This window comes from Typopeltis vanoorti, chromosome 9, assembly GCF_054136105.1.
Source record: "Typopeltis vanoorti isolate ZY-2024b chromosome 9, IOZ_Tvanoo_1.0, whole genome shotgun sequence".
Classification (NCBI taxonomy): domain Eukaryota; kingdom Metazoa; phylum Arthropoda; class Arachnida; order Uropygi; family Thelyphonidae; genus Typopeltis; species Typopeltis vanoorti.
This window is the reverse complement of record NC_143557.1, coordinates 91,415,279-91,429,476: the sequence shown is the minus strand read 5'-3', so window position 1 is coordinate 91,429,476 and position 14,198 is coordinate 91,415,279. Positions and strand designations below refer to the sequence as shown.

Here is a 14,198-nt window from a genome sequence, read left to right as displayed (position 1 = left end):
AACGTCAATATTTTAAAAAAAAAAAAATGTTTGACACACCTGGATAAAAAGGTTCGCCATCACTGATCTAGTAGATTCAATGTCTAAATGTATTCCAAAGATGTTTAATGTATTTAACCAAAAGGTTAAATAATGTAGATGTGAAATGGATGAATGAAAATAATGAGAGAAAAAAGGCATTATGGAGGCAACATAAGAGGAGTGGTAATAATCAATTCCATGAGGAAAACAAAGAACAGACAAGGAGGGTGAGTCTATTGGTAAGGGTAGCAAAAGTTCAATATGAGCAGCAGTTAGCTTATGAAGCCAAAAAAAGAGGAAGCTGTTTCAATATGTAGCAACAAAAAATAAATGAAATAAAATAGAATAAAAAGATTATGGTAGGATGGCATTGATTGGAGAAAATGGTATAAGTGCTGCAGAGGATAGTAGGATAGTTGAAGATATTTAATAAACAGTTCAGGCAAGAAGGATGACATGTATAGTAAGGAAGGCCAAAGCTAATTATGAGAGAAAGCTAACTGATGAGGCCAAAAGAAAGTCTAAAGAGTTATTTCACTATGTGGCAAGTAAAAGGAGAAAAGACTATGGAAGGATGACTTTAAAATGTTCTGATGATGGGGAGGTAACAGAACCAAACCAAATAGTTGAATTGATGAGTGAGCATTTTGCAGCGGTATATCATTCGAGTGACCTTGACAGATAGGAGAATAGAAGTTGAAGAAATGGTACTGAAAATATTGCAGAACCTCAATATAAACACAGCCATGGGATTATATGGCATATCAGCCCATGTATTATGAGAATGTGCAAAGGAATTATCAGCTCTATTGACCAAGCTCTTAATCTTAAGCCTCAATATTGGGAAGGTGCCAGTGGAGTGGAAAGAAGACAAAATAGTCCCATTGCATAAAGGAGGTTACAAGACAGAAGTAGCAAATTATAGGCCAATCAGCATCTCAGGTGTGGCAGTTAAGGTATTGGAGAAATTGGTGAAAGACAGAATTCAGGACTATATGGAATGATAAGCAATAAGGAATGACATGGTTTTGTGAAGGGTTAGTCTTTGGTCTTATCTTAGTAATTTGCTTACTTTTTTATAATAAAGTGACAATGGAGATGTATAAAGGAAATTGCTACTCAGTGATATTGCCAAACTTTGAAAAAGCATTTAACAAGATTGCACATAGAACTCCATTGCATAAATGGATATGAATCCAGTAATTTGGATTAGAGGATGGATGATGGACAGATATCAAAGAGTAGTTAATGAAGAAGTTGAGTCCAGAAAAAGGCATGTGACCAGTGGTGTACCACAGGGCTCAGTACTTGATGTCCTCTGGTGTTTAATTTGTATATCATTTCCTATATAATTTGTATAGGAAATGATTTGACAGGAAATATTCAGTTGTTTTCTGATGATGCTAAACTTGGAAGAGGAATGGTAAATGAAGGTGATGCAGAGATCCTGAAGGAAAACTTAAATCAACTAGCAGTATGAGCAAAGATAAATGGCTGCCAATTTAATGTAGTCAAGTGTAAGGCAATGCACTTTGGGAAGAGATCACAAGCTGTGTACTATATTGATGGAACTGAACTGCAGGAATCTTATGAGGCCAGAGACTTGGAGGTGGTTGTAGACAGGACATTGAAGTTTAGAGAGTATATTGCAAAGGTAATCAAAACAGCATCAGATTACATGGTTGTTGAAGAATGCACTAACAATCAGGGATAGAAAAATTATTGTTTCCCTTTATAACACTTTATTAAGGCTACATCTGGACTACTGTGCACAGATCTAAGATTCCATGGGAATGAAGTGGTGGAGAGGATCCAAAGGTGAGTGACAAAGATCTAGAATTTTCCCTTTGAGAATAAATCAATGGGCTGTGGGCTTCAGAAATTAGCTGATAGGCAAAAAAAAAAAAAAAAAAAAAGGAAGAGACATGATAGAATCATTTAAGTTATTAAAGGGATTTTATAGGATTGACACTGAAGACTTTTTTCAGTACATGGGAAGAAGGGAGAGAATGGGGGGGGGGGGGGTCACTAGCAGAAGTTGTGTAAGAGTGTGGTTAGCAGCAAAGGTGTTAGGACTAGGTTTTTTTGCTTTGGAGGATGCTGAATGGGTAGAATAGGTTGCCAGAGGTGGTTGTGAGATCTTCGAGATCTTCATCAGTGAACGAGTTTAAGGAGAGGTATGATTGGTATTTTGTGAATAATGGATCTGCACGTGAGTCTTCTGACTCCATGGAGATTCTGTATAATAATAATAATGAAACTTGCATTGGGAGACTGTTAGATTTATTAGCCTTCAGGCTAATAAAATCAGGATGTTTAAATTCAACTATATGGAAAAATAAAGGTCTAACAAAATTTATATATATTTCTTACTTTTGTTTCAAAAGTAAGAAATATATATAAATAAGTAGTCCAACCAATATTGACATATGTATGTGAAACAAGAATAGAAACATCAGAAATACAACGGATAAATAGAATATACAAAATGAAGACAGTAAGAAAAATAGTTAATAAAACAAAATTTAATAAAGTAAAAAATGAAAAGATTTACAAGATTGTCAATTACAAACCATAAATGTATGGATAAGAAAAGAGAAGATTGGAATGGAATTAACATGTTAATGGGATGAACCTAAAAGAATAGTTAAACTAGCAGGAAACTGGAAACCAAATTATGAAAAGACCAGTTGGCATGCACGCGCGCGCACACACAAAAAAAAAAAAAAGATGGACAGATTGCCTGCATCGAGGTATTGGAGATACAATAAGCTTAAAGCATAAAGAAGACTAGTAGCACTGCAATTTCTTTTGCCCTTTCCTGTAGCATATGAGCTGATGTCTCATCTAATCTCATGGTATATCCACATCAAGATTTATTACTATCTTAAACACCTTCAATTCATCTCAATCTCTGTTTCATTTACCACAGTAAGCGTGTGGATAATACATACTTGCATAATGAGAAATTCAACTATTTATTTTGCTTCAGACACTTTTCTACCATCAGTAAAGATATCCTGCCATAATCATTTTTCTTTTGCTCATCATACATTAAGAGAACTCTGGGATTTGCTATGGCCTTCTCAACTAATTTTCTCTCGCAATCTGATTTTGCATTCTCTGCTATGCTTGTTACACTTCACTTCTTGTCTGTGCATTGGGTTGCTCATGAACCTGCTGATCTCTTAATTATTATGTATCCCCCATAACATTTACTTCTTTTGTCACCCCCTGCTTAATGATGCTATTTATACATTGAACTCCTATCTGTTTTATCCTTCTAACCAGTGGTTGTATTCAACCAGTTCGGCAGAACCGATACCTAATTTTTTGTTGAGTTCGGCTAACCAGTTGTTAAAATGGCACTTGTAATCAGGGTTCTCTTTAAGGTGGGTGCCTTGGCAGCTGCCCAATGTGGAAATCACAAATTTACATTCCTTACTCTTTTTTAACGTTCATCTGCACAACAGCATATTCTCAGTGCCTGTAGTAATGTTCATTCCGTCAATAGGTGAAAAAAAAATTAGACGGAACTATGCTTGTAATATTTATTTATTCATTTCATAAAACTCGTTATACCTTTGATGAAATACTACATTTTTATTCCCTTGCATTTGTTACTTCAGTAAACAAACATAACATAAAGAGAAAAAAATGCCAAACAACCAGGGGGTGACACATTGTCATTTGTTTCAGCTGTGTGTTACACCCAAAATTCCCACAAGATGTTATGAGTGCACTGGTGTTCCCTGATCGGTAAAACCAATAGGAAGCTAGGACATAATGAACCAATAGAAATATAGATTTCAAGGGTTATCTTATCGCCCATTTCGGAAGCCGTGGAAAAACTTGTGATAAAAACACAATTTTTGTCACAACTTTCCTGTGACAAACAGGTTTGTCGTACACATTATTCTATCGTATTTAATCTGCATAGCCTATGCCATTTATTAATTCAGCAAGAAAGTTTCGTTTAGTATCAATAAAATGAAGAAATGTATGTTAACTGATGTTTATCAATAGTATAAGCACAGTGCTTTGTTTATAAAAGTTTATGATATGACCACACGTGGACAGAACCAGTAAAAATATTCAAATGTATAAGCACATCTCCACTCCTGCTCTATAATATATTAAAATAAAACATTTTTTAATTTTTTTGCAGTAGCCTTAAAAAGATGAAAAGGCAACAAAGTTTGACAGATTTTTTTTTTCAATAAGAAACCAAAATCGGAATCTGTTGTATTAGAATTGGCCTTGGTTGGTACAAAACAGTCACAAGCACAACCACTCCAACTTGAAGAAAGCAGCATGTCAATTATTGAAATAAAAAATGATAACTCCGAAATTGAAAATAATCTTCCTGAATGCTGAACAGTGCAACAATATAACAATTTTAAAGAAAAATATGATGGACTGGTAATTTCTAACAAAAAGTTAGGTTGCGAGTACTGTGCAAAATATGACTTAATAAAAGCGAAAATGTTCATGTGTCAAAAGAATGGAAATGTTTTCAGATTGAGGCACCAGGGAAAAATAAAGAGATACAACAAGCTTCTCTAAGGAAAAAAATGAAAGAATATTTTTCATCAAAAGTTCATAACATTTGTAAAGAGAACTTAAAACAATGTGAGCAGGATTCAGTAACAAAAGTAATAGATACGATGAATGAAAAATATTTAAGTACTACTTGTAGAGTTTTTAATACAGTTTACAGCCTGGCAAAAAAGATGTAAACCGTTTTCAGACATAGAAGATGAGATAGAAGTGCAAATTAAAAATGGATTAGATATGGGGAATAGGATTACATTCTCGTAAAACTGTTGCGAAAGTAGTTGATTTCATTGCAAAGGAAATTAAAAAAGAAATATTTAATAAAATTATTGAAAATAATCTGAAAATATGTTTGATTATTGACGAAGCTTCAACAATATCCTACAAACCAGTTATTATACTTTTCTTTAAAGTTGAGGATTCAGTTTCATCACCAACAATTTTCGTTGAGCTAGTTGAATCGGAAAAACAAGATACAGAGACAATATGTTCTTCAGTTATGGAAAGTTTAAATAATCTTGGGCTTACTAAGAACTACCTAGAAAAAAATTTAATAGAATTTTGCTCTGATGGTGCCAGCGTTATGCTTGGGAGAAAATCTGGAATGAGCACTAGGATTGCAAAAGAGTTTCCAAGCATAATAATATGCCACTGTTTAAACCATCGCCTCCATCTTGTTTTAGATGATTTGATAAAGGAAATAAAACAAGTAAATCATTTTAAAATATTTATTGATAAGATATATATTACTGTTTTTCATCACTCCAATAAGAACCAAATTGAACTTTACAAAATATCCGAACAACTTGGAATTGAAATTATAAAGATGGGTAGAGTTTTGTGACCAAGATTGGGCTGCCTGTAGTTTAAGGTCAACCCTAGCTGTGTGGTGCACTTATCCAGTGCTGCATCACTATTTTTATTCAAATGAAAAGTACTTAGGTATGGCTGCCAGTATTGAAAATATATATTTTATAACTGATTTGGCATTGATGATTGATACTTTAAACGAAATTTCTCTTCTTTCAAATGCACTGCAAGCAAGAAATATAGACATAATAAAGGCTGAAAAACTCGTGATAAGATCTATTAAAGCATTTCAAATGCTTGGAAAGGAAAAGAGTGCATACAAAAAAAAAGTTGAATTAATTACTTGAGAAACCTTCAAAAATATAAAATTTGTAGAAAATCATCAATTTCTCGAGCTTCCTCGGGAAAGACTTTTAGAAAACATCGTAACGAATTTGAAAAAAAGACTAATGGATTGTGAACATTTAAAAGCAAGTTGTAGCCAATTTCAAGATAGGAATAAATTACAATTTCTCAATTTTTTTTGGATCTGGATTACTGGAATATTGAAGAAGTATACTAGTTACATGGAAAGCAGCTGAAGAACAATGCTCTTATTTAATGACATTTTTAATTACCAAATTGATATTAATGATTATCGAGATTTTGTGGAAAATGTTTTAAAAAATTCCCAGAAAGTGTTCAAAGAGCTAAAAATATTGTCAGAACAATTGCTGTAAGTTCATCAGAAGCAGAAAGGGGTTTTTCAAAGATGAACATAATATGTTCAGAGAAGAGAACTCGCCTAAATGTTTCTAATATATTAAACACAATGACCATTAGTCTAATCGGCCTACCTCTAAAGGAATGGGATCCTACTCCTACAGTGAAAAGATGGTTAAGGATAAATTACACAGCCAATGACGCTCGGATAAAAGCGAATAAAATTGCAAGTGAGGACGACAATCAAGAAGCAATATGAAAATATCTTAAATAACAGTTTTGTTGTTTTTTGTCAGGTATTATTTAATATTTTTTCATTAATATTTTAAAACTCTTTCTTATAACATAATCTAGTTTTGTGTACCTCTTTTATTGTTCTTATTTAATTATTAACTATTATTAACTATTATCATTAAGTATTATTTATATTTTTCATACATATTAACTGTATGAAATAATAAACTACCTTTCGATATATAGTTTTTTATACTTAAAACAGTCATTAGAGCAGCAAACCGGGGGAGCCATTTGCTGCCACTTTTTTTGACGTTTAAGAAATCTTGCCATACTGTCTATAAAACAGCAACTGAGTGGTGAAATAGACTTCGACAATGTCATCGATGATTTTGCAAACAGCAAGAAAAATAACATTTTAGAATGTAATGTTGGAATTAAAGTTTTATTATTATTATTATTACATGCAGCTCCAAGGAGTCCTTAGACTCATCGAGGGAGGCCCAACATCATGTCAAGAACAACCATTCAACATTCACACAGTATCTATCATACTTCACCTTGAACTCATTTACAGTCATGGCACCCACAACAGACTCCGGCAGCTTATTCCACTCATTTACCACTCTCCAAGTAAAAAACCTAGCTCTGACACCCTTGCTAACCACACTCTTACCAAGCTTCCATGGATGGCCCCTAGTCCTCCCACTGCCAGTCCTATTCTCAAAAATATCTTCTGAATTAATCTTATAGAAACCCTTCAGTAATTTGAATGTCTCAATCATATCACCCCTTTTCTGCCTATCAACCAATTTCTGCAGCCCACAAATCTTCAACCTGTTATCATAAGGTTCATTCCATAGTCCTGCTATTATCTTGGTCACACGTCTCTGGATCCTCTCCACCTACTCCTCATCGAGAAGAAACCCTGGTGCTTATATCTGGGCACAGTAGTCTAGATGGGGTCTTATCAAGGCTCGATACAGAGGAACAATAACCTGTTTGTTTCTGCTTGTTAAAGTGTTTTTCAGCAACCAAGCGATTTGATGAGCTGATTTTGCCACTTTTGCGATGTGTCCCCTAAACTTCAACTCCCTATCCACCAACACTCCCAAATCCCTGACCTCGTCAATCTCTTGGAGTACAGTTCCACCAATGTGATATACTGCTGCTAATTTTTTCACCTCAGAATGCAAAACCTTACATTTTTCCACATTAAATTGACATCCATTCTCCTTAGCCCAGTCCTTCAAACTATCCAAATCATCCTGCAAAATTTTGACATCCTGAGCATTCACTATTGCTCTACCCAACCTTGCATCATCTGCAAACAGATGCACAATTCCTCTCAGATCCTTTCCTATATCATTAATGAACAAATTAAACAGTAGTGGTCCAAGAACAGAACCCTGCGGTACACCACTAGTCACAGGCCGTCTTTTGGACTCTACTCCTGAATAAACCACTCTTTGATATCTCTCCATCAACCACCCTCCTATCCATCTCACCAACCCTATATCCATTCTCATATGCTGCAGTTTACTGATTAGAATTCCATGTGGTATCCTATTAAAGGCTTTAGCCAAGGTCCAGTAGAATAGAATCACTGTAAACCCATTCCCCTTATCCAGTTCAGCCGTCACTGTGTTATAGAATGTGAGCAAGTTATTGAGACATGATCTACCCTTCACAAAATCATACTGTCCCCCATACAACTCCAAGACCTTGACAACCATTCCTAATATGCTGATCTGCCAGTAATTTTCAACAGCAGTCTTGGAACCTCCTTTATGCAGTGGAACTATTTTCCCCTCTTTCTACCCCCTTGGGACTAACCCAGCCCCGAGACTCAAATTAAACAAAATGGTCAAAGGCACTGACAATTCTTTAGCCACTTCTCGTACGACATGAGCTGGTATACCATCCAATCCCGCAGATGAATTGACATTGAGGTTTTGTAATAGACTATTCACCTCCACTTCATTCACCACAATTCCCGTATAAGCTGTTGGTTCTTTCATTTCTGCAGAGTCACCACCTGGATGATATACTCTTGCAAAGTGCTCACTCTGTAATTCTACTATATCAACTGATTTGGTTACCTCCCAACCATTGGCATTCTTTAAAATCAATCTGCCATATACATTTTTTTTTTTACCTGCAACATATCAAAAAAACTGTTTGGGATTCTCTTTAGCCTGCATGGCTAATGTTCTTTCATAATCCGTTTTTGCTTTTCTTACCCCACTTGTTACCCTTCTGGCCTGGGCTTTATACCATTCATGTGCCTGCAGGTCACCTTTTTCCTTAAATTCCCTCCACATTTGTTTCTTTTTTTGTAGCTCAAGCTTAATGGTGTTATTCATCCATTTAATCCCTACTTGATTTATTATTTGGACTCTAGGTATACAGTCAGCCATTGCCTCCTGCAAACACTTCTTAACCACCTCCCATGCACTATCAACATCCAACCCTTGCAGTTTTACATGCCATGGCACTGAACCAATCAAACTCCTAAGCTTGTCATACTTACCAGCCTGATAATTCCACATGTACCCTGTCTTAATTGTAAATTCCATGCCTTTAACCACCTCCCAAGTCAAGACCCTATGATCACTCTCACCAATTGGTGGCAATGTATGTGGTCATATTCGTTACAGTCAATTCCTCAGATGCAATTACTAGGTCAAGCACTTTCTGATCCCTAGTATTTTCCATTACATGCTGTCGCAGATAGTTATCCCTTAATAACCGCATAAAATCCAATTCCTTCCTCCCATGAGTCCTCTCCTCCTTCCAATCAATGTTACCATAGTTGAAATCTCCCATAATAATTACCCTCCTTCCACTAATTTCTTCTATTTTTTCTTATATTTTGTTCTGCTAGCTTCAATCTCACACCAAATGGCCTCAAATGTGCTATTTTCTCTATCCTGCAATTCAACTTCTATTCTCCTTGGCTGCAGCTCATCAGCTATCATCAATAATATCCCCCCCCATTTTATTCTCCCTGTCACTCCTGAACACACTATACCCCTCACATTCAATCCCACTAGCTATATCATCTTCAGTCAGCCATGTTTCACTAATGCCAATAACCTGTTAGCACTATCCCTACCTTGATGCCTTATACTAACTATCCCATTCTGATTTGTTGTCCTTTTCGCTCGGGCATATTATACTCATTCATACACTCAACTGCCTCCTTAAGGTCTACATATCTCCCCCCCCCTTTAATAAATCTAGTTTCCCTGATTCTGTACATCCACTTCATTCAACAGCACTTTTTTCAAGTCTCCTTACACCGAATCCATTCAAATGCAAACCATCCATCTTATATAGATCATTTCGCCCATCGAACTCACTCCACACGTCCACAAATTCCACACCACTCATCCTGCATAACCCACACATAAAGTCATTTGCAATTATGACCCTCCTAAACTCTTCACTGTCATACTGCAGCAAAAGACTAATCATCCTAACTCTCTCACTCTTCTCTTTTGCTACCTCAAACAATTCCTTCAGGTCCTCTATCATTTCCATTTTATCTCCTTTCAAATCATTTGTACCTGCCACAACCATCATTTCTTTCACCATTTGCTTTTGCTCCCTAATAGTCTCACTTACGTCCTTAATGGTCACACCAAGTTGGTACGATTTTGTCAAATTCTCTACTATCACACCTTGTACTAATGAATCTCCATACAGCATTCGCTCCTTCATTTTGTTTACGTTCACAATCATACTCTTATTGGCTGGAACACTCAGTAGACATTTGTGCATACGCTCCAGCTGTTGCTTTGCCCTATGTATCACTCTGCTCAACTGTGCGATCTCACTCATTGCATCTATCTCAGCTTTTTTATTATCTGTTAAACCATTTATTTGCTCTGTATTAATACCTTCATTCTCACTTTCAACGCCACCCTCACAGCTCTCTGGTACAACCTCGCAATTTCTTATCATATCGCTATTTTCTACATTCTGACATTCGACAAAAATATCACACTCACGACCTGAAACACTTTAATTCCTCATTTTCCTTGCATTTTCTGCACACATTCACTCCACTATCATCATCTAACCATACTCCAACTGCTCTCTGCAAAGCTTATATCTCGCAGATAGTACATTGAATAATCTCCTTTATGTTACAATTATTGAACAAAGATGGCAAACCATTATTACTGGCTGCCATTATTTTCTTTCTTACCAGAGCCATGTGCATGCTTCTATTGTATCTTATCAAATTAATAATTGAAATAACACCAAAAACACACAAACAGACACACTAAGATACTAAAAGCAAACAAACATGGTGTTTACCACATCTTTTATAGCTTGAAGTAGCAAATTTTCCCCAATAGAATGAGGTTTCCCTGTTTTCGCTATGCGCAAACTTAACAGGTAGGATGCTTCCAGTGCCTTGCTATTAATGGAACCCATGGCCGAAACTGTACCTTTCCCATGATTTAATGTCCCTAATCGTCGCTGAAAAAATTCAGCACTGGCTTATTTTTCACATCACAATGTTTAGTTTCTAAATGTCGTCGGAGTTTTGCAGGTTTTATGCACTCATTCGACAACAGTTCATAACAAAACACATTGAGGTTTCTGTTCACTTTCATCTCCACACCAGGTAAACCTGAATTCCAAATATGTACTGTTATATTTTTCTACTGTATTTTTTCTTTGAACTTCTTGTTTCTTCTACTTTAATAGTATCAGATTTACTGGCCATTACAACACATGTATGACAATTAGGGGTTGGCATCACCTGTTTCATTTGCTCTTCTTTTCAAAGTCCTAGTTCTAAGCCACTTTTCCATTATTAAAAAACGTTTCTGAAAATTATATAAATAATGGGGTTAACTCACGACACACTTTGTCCAAGTATCATTTAGCACTTCTGAGTATACTGAGCCTTAGTTGAAGGAGGGAAACCTTCAACAATAAAAATCAATAAACAACAAGCAATTGGTTGAAATGTGGATAACAGATGTTCACTTCAAATCTGACAAAACAGTAGTGGCAGAATGACGAATAACAAAAGAGGGATGAAGTGAACAGCAATATAGTTTTATTGCTTCCGCCTTTGAACATTGATGCTATTTGTTGGGTTTTTTAAGTCTCCATTTGATTTCAATAATTTTTACTTATTTATTCAATTTTAATTTGTTTTGTTTGGATAATTAAAAAATATATATTTATTTATTTAATTTAAGTCTGCTTGCGGACCACCTGTCCCATCATCGCAGACCACAGGTTGAGAAACACTGATCTAGATGATGGAAAGGATCTTATGGTGTGAGTGGATAGGGTAGCTAAATTTATAGTCTTGATATGTTGTACTTTTAAAAATGCATGCATGTAGTTTTTTGGAGGTGCCCCAGATGAATGACTGTGAATTTTTGTGAGTACTGTATTTTTTTTGTTTGGGTGGAGGACGAAGGATAGCGGACTGTTGGGTTTTTGAAGGAGGAAGCTACTGGCTTTTGATACTACTACTACTATCTTTTTCCAGTATATCAACTAAATGATAGGTGTCTAGCCAAGCAATTTTTTTTTACTACAAACAGCTGTTGGTTCCCTAATAAAAATAAGAGGACTCAAAAATTTAACCATTTCTTCTCGACTAAATAAAATTTGTTTGACCACCATTAATTGAATAACTTCAAAAGAAGAAGCCCAAACACTAGGCTGACAAAATATTTGTATTTTAGATAAAGATATTGTTGATGTCTGGAGTAATTACTTTGAAAGATTGCTAAATGAAACAAGCAGTGACAATACAGTGGTAGGAAACTCCCAGCAGGAATTCAGTCAGGAATGCATATCCATACTTGAAGAAGAAAAAGTTATCAAAAACCTGAAATGCAGAAAGCCAGCTGGAGTAGATGAAATTTGATCAGAAATGCTCAAATAAGTAGGTAAGTAAGTAAGTTCTACAGTGACTGCAGTGTTATTTGAGGTATTTCTCTACTGAGTGTTTCTGGTAAGATTTATGCAAGTATACTTGAGAAACAGCTAAGAAGGATTGTTTGAATGGAAGCTTGGTGAAGAACAAGCTAGATTCATGCCAAATAGAGGTTGTCCGGATCAGCTTTTCACTTTAAGATAAATAGTTAATAAATAAAGAGTTAGTCGATCTCTGGCACGGGCAAGCAGGTTTTTCTTCCCGGAAACTCGGGGTTTTTCGTCCTGTAAACTCAAGAAAATCGACCGTAGAACCCACATTATTTCAGACATTAAATATATTGTGTTAGGGTTAGGGACCACGAGATGGCAGCACATTTGAGCCGTCTCTCTTCACTGCGTACCCTTAATTAGTGATAGCTTTGGGCCATCTGTCTCTGATTGGGTACCAGTGGAGATTGAACTGCCCACTCAGTCTCCAAAAGTTAGATAGGGCTAAATGGCCTCGCCTACTCCCGTATATGGGAATAAAAAGGCGTTAGCTGATTTTTTTTTTTTTTTTCTGATAAATAGTTGAGAAATTATGGGAATATGTATATCTGTATTTAAGTTTCATAGATCAGGAAAAGACATATGACAAGGTGTCAAGAGGAAAACTATTCATAACACTACAGTTATACGAGGGTGATCTGAAAGGTTCTCGGCCTAACAATGAACAAATGAATCTTTAATTTCAAAATTATTCTTATTTTTCAACATAATCTTCCTTAAGACTAATACATTTATTCCAGTGATGCTACAGCAACATTATCCTATCCCTGTAGTGGTTCTCAGTAAGATCTGCAAAATACCCCTCTACAGCTGCAATCACCTCTTGATTTAAAGAAAAACATTGACCAGTGAGGAAGAGTTTTAGTTTTGGGAAGAGATAGAAGTCAAAAGGAGACAAATCTGGGGAATAGGATGGATGTTCCAACAATTCATAGTGCAGATCATTAATTTTCCCATTGCCAAAACACCTTTGTGGGCAGGTGCATTGTCTCGATGAAAGATGATTTTTTTCTTCTGCAAACCAGGTCTTTTCTCACGTATTTTTTTGTCTAGTCTGGTTAAAAGATCAGAATAATATTTCCCAGTTATTGTTTTACCCTTTTCGAGATAATTAATAAACAAAATGTCTTTAGCATCCCAAAACACTAATGCCATGACCTTTCTTGCTGATGGAACCAACTTTTTCTTTGGTGCTAAACAACTGGCTTCTCTCTACTGTTTTGACTGCTGTTTGGATTCTGGTGTGCAATGGTGAATCCAAGTCTCATCCATAATAATAAATCGACGCACAAAATCAGTTTTATTTTTGTTCAGAGATTTTCACGTGAGTGCGTTTTTGATATGCTCTGAGCGAGCATGGCACCCATCTTGCTCAAAACTTTTTCATTTGCAATTTTTCATGCAAAATATATCCTACACGTTCTTTTGAAATGCCTGTAGTCTCAGCAATTTCATGCACTTTGACTTGCCAGTCATTAAATACCATATCGTGCACTTGATCAATGATTTCTGGTGCTTGTTCTTCTATTTGGCATGAATCTAGCTTGTTACACTTTTTGGACGTCCTTCGTGTGGATTTCAAGGCTGGTACGGCTAAGTTTAAACTCGGCATCCCATTTCTTAATTGTCGAAAATGAAGGAGAAGAGTGCCCATAAACTTTTATTAACTTTGAATGAATTTCTTTTGTCGTTAATCTTTCTCTTATAAAGAATTTTATAACCGCATGTACTCAATTTTATCCATTTCAAGGGATACAGACAACACTTTTGCTTAAGTCAGCTGTATAACTCAAACTACTTGATAGAATGACTTGCAATTTCACATGGATGCTTATGACAGATGTACCAACTTAGAAAAAAAAAAAATTGCCTATAGTGTTGCCATCTATGGTCGAGGCTGAGAA

General features: G+C 35.7%; 1 protein-coding gene across 1 annotated transcript in view; it reads left to right on the top strand.

Annotated features, from left to right (window-relative positions):
• Spg7 (SPG7 matrix AAA peptidase subunit, paraplegin) overlaps nucleotides 1-14,198 on the top strand; it is a 299,389-nt gene that overhangs the window by 219,695 nt on the left and 65,496 nt on the right. The gene's annotated exons all lie outside the window — the stretch shown is intronic.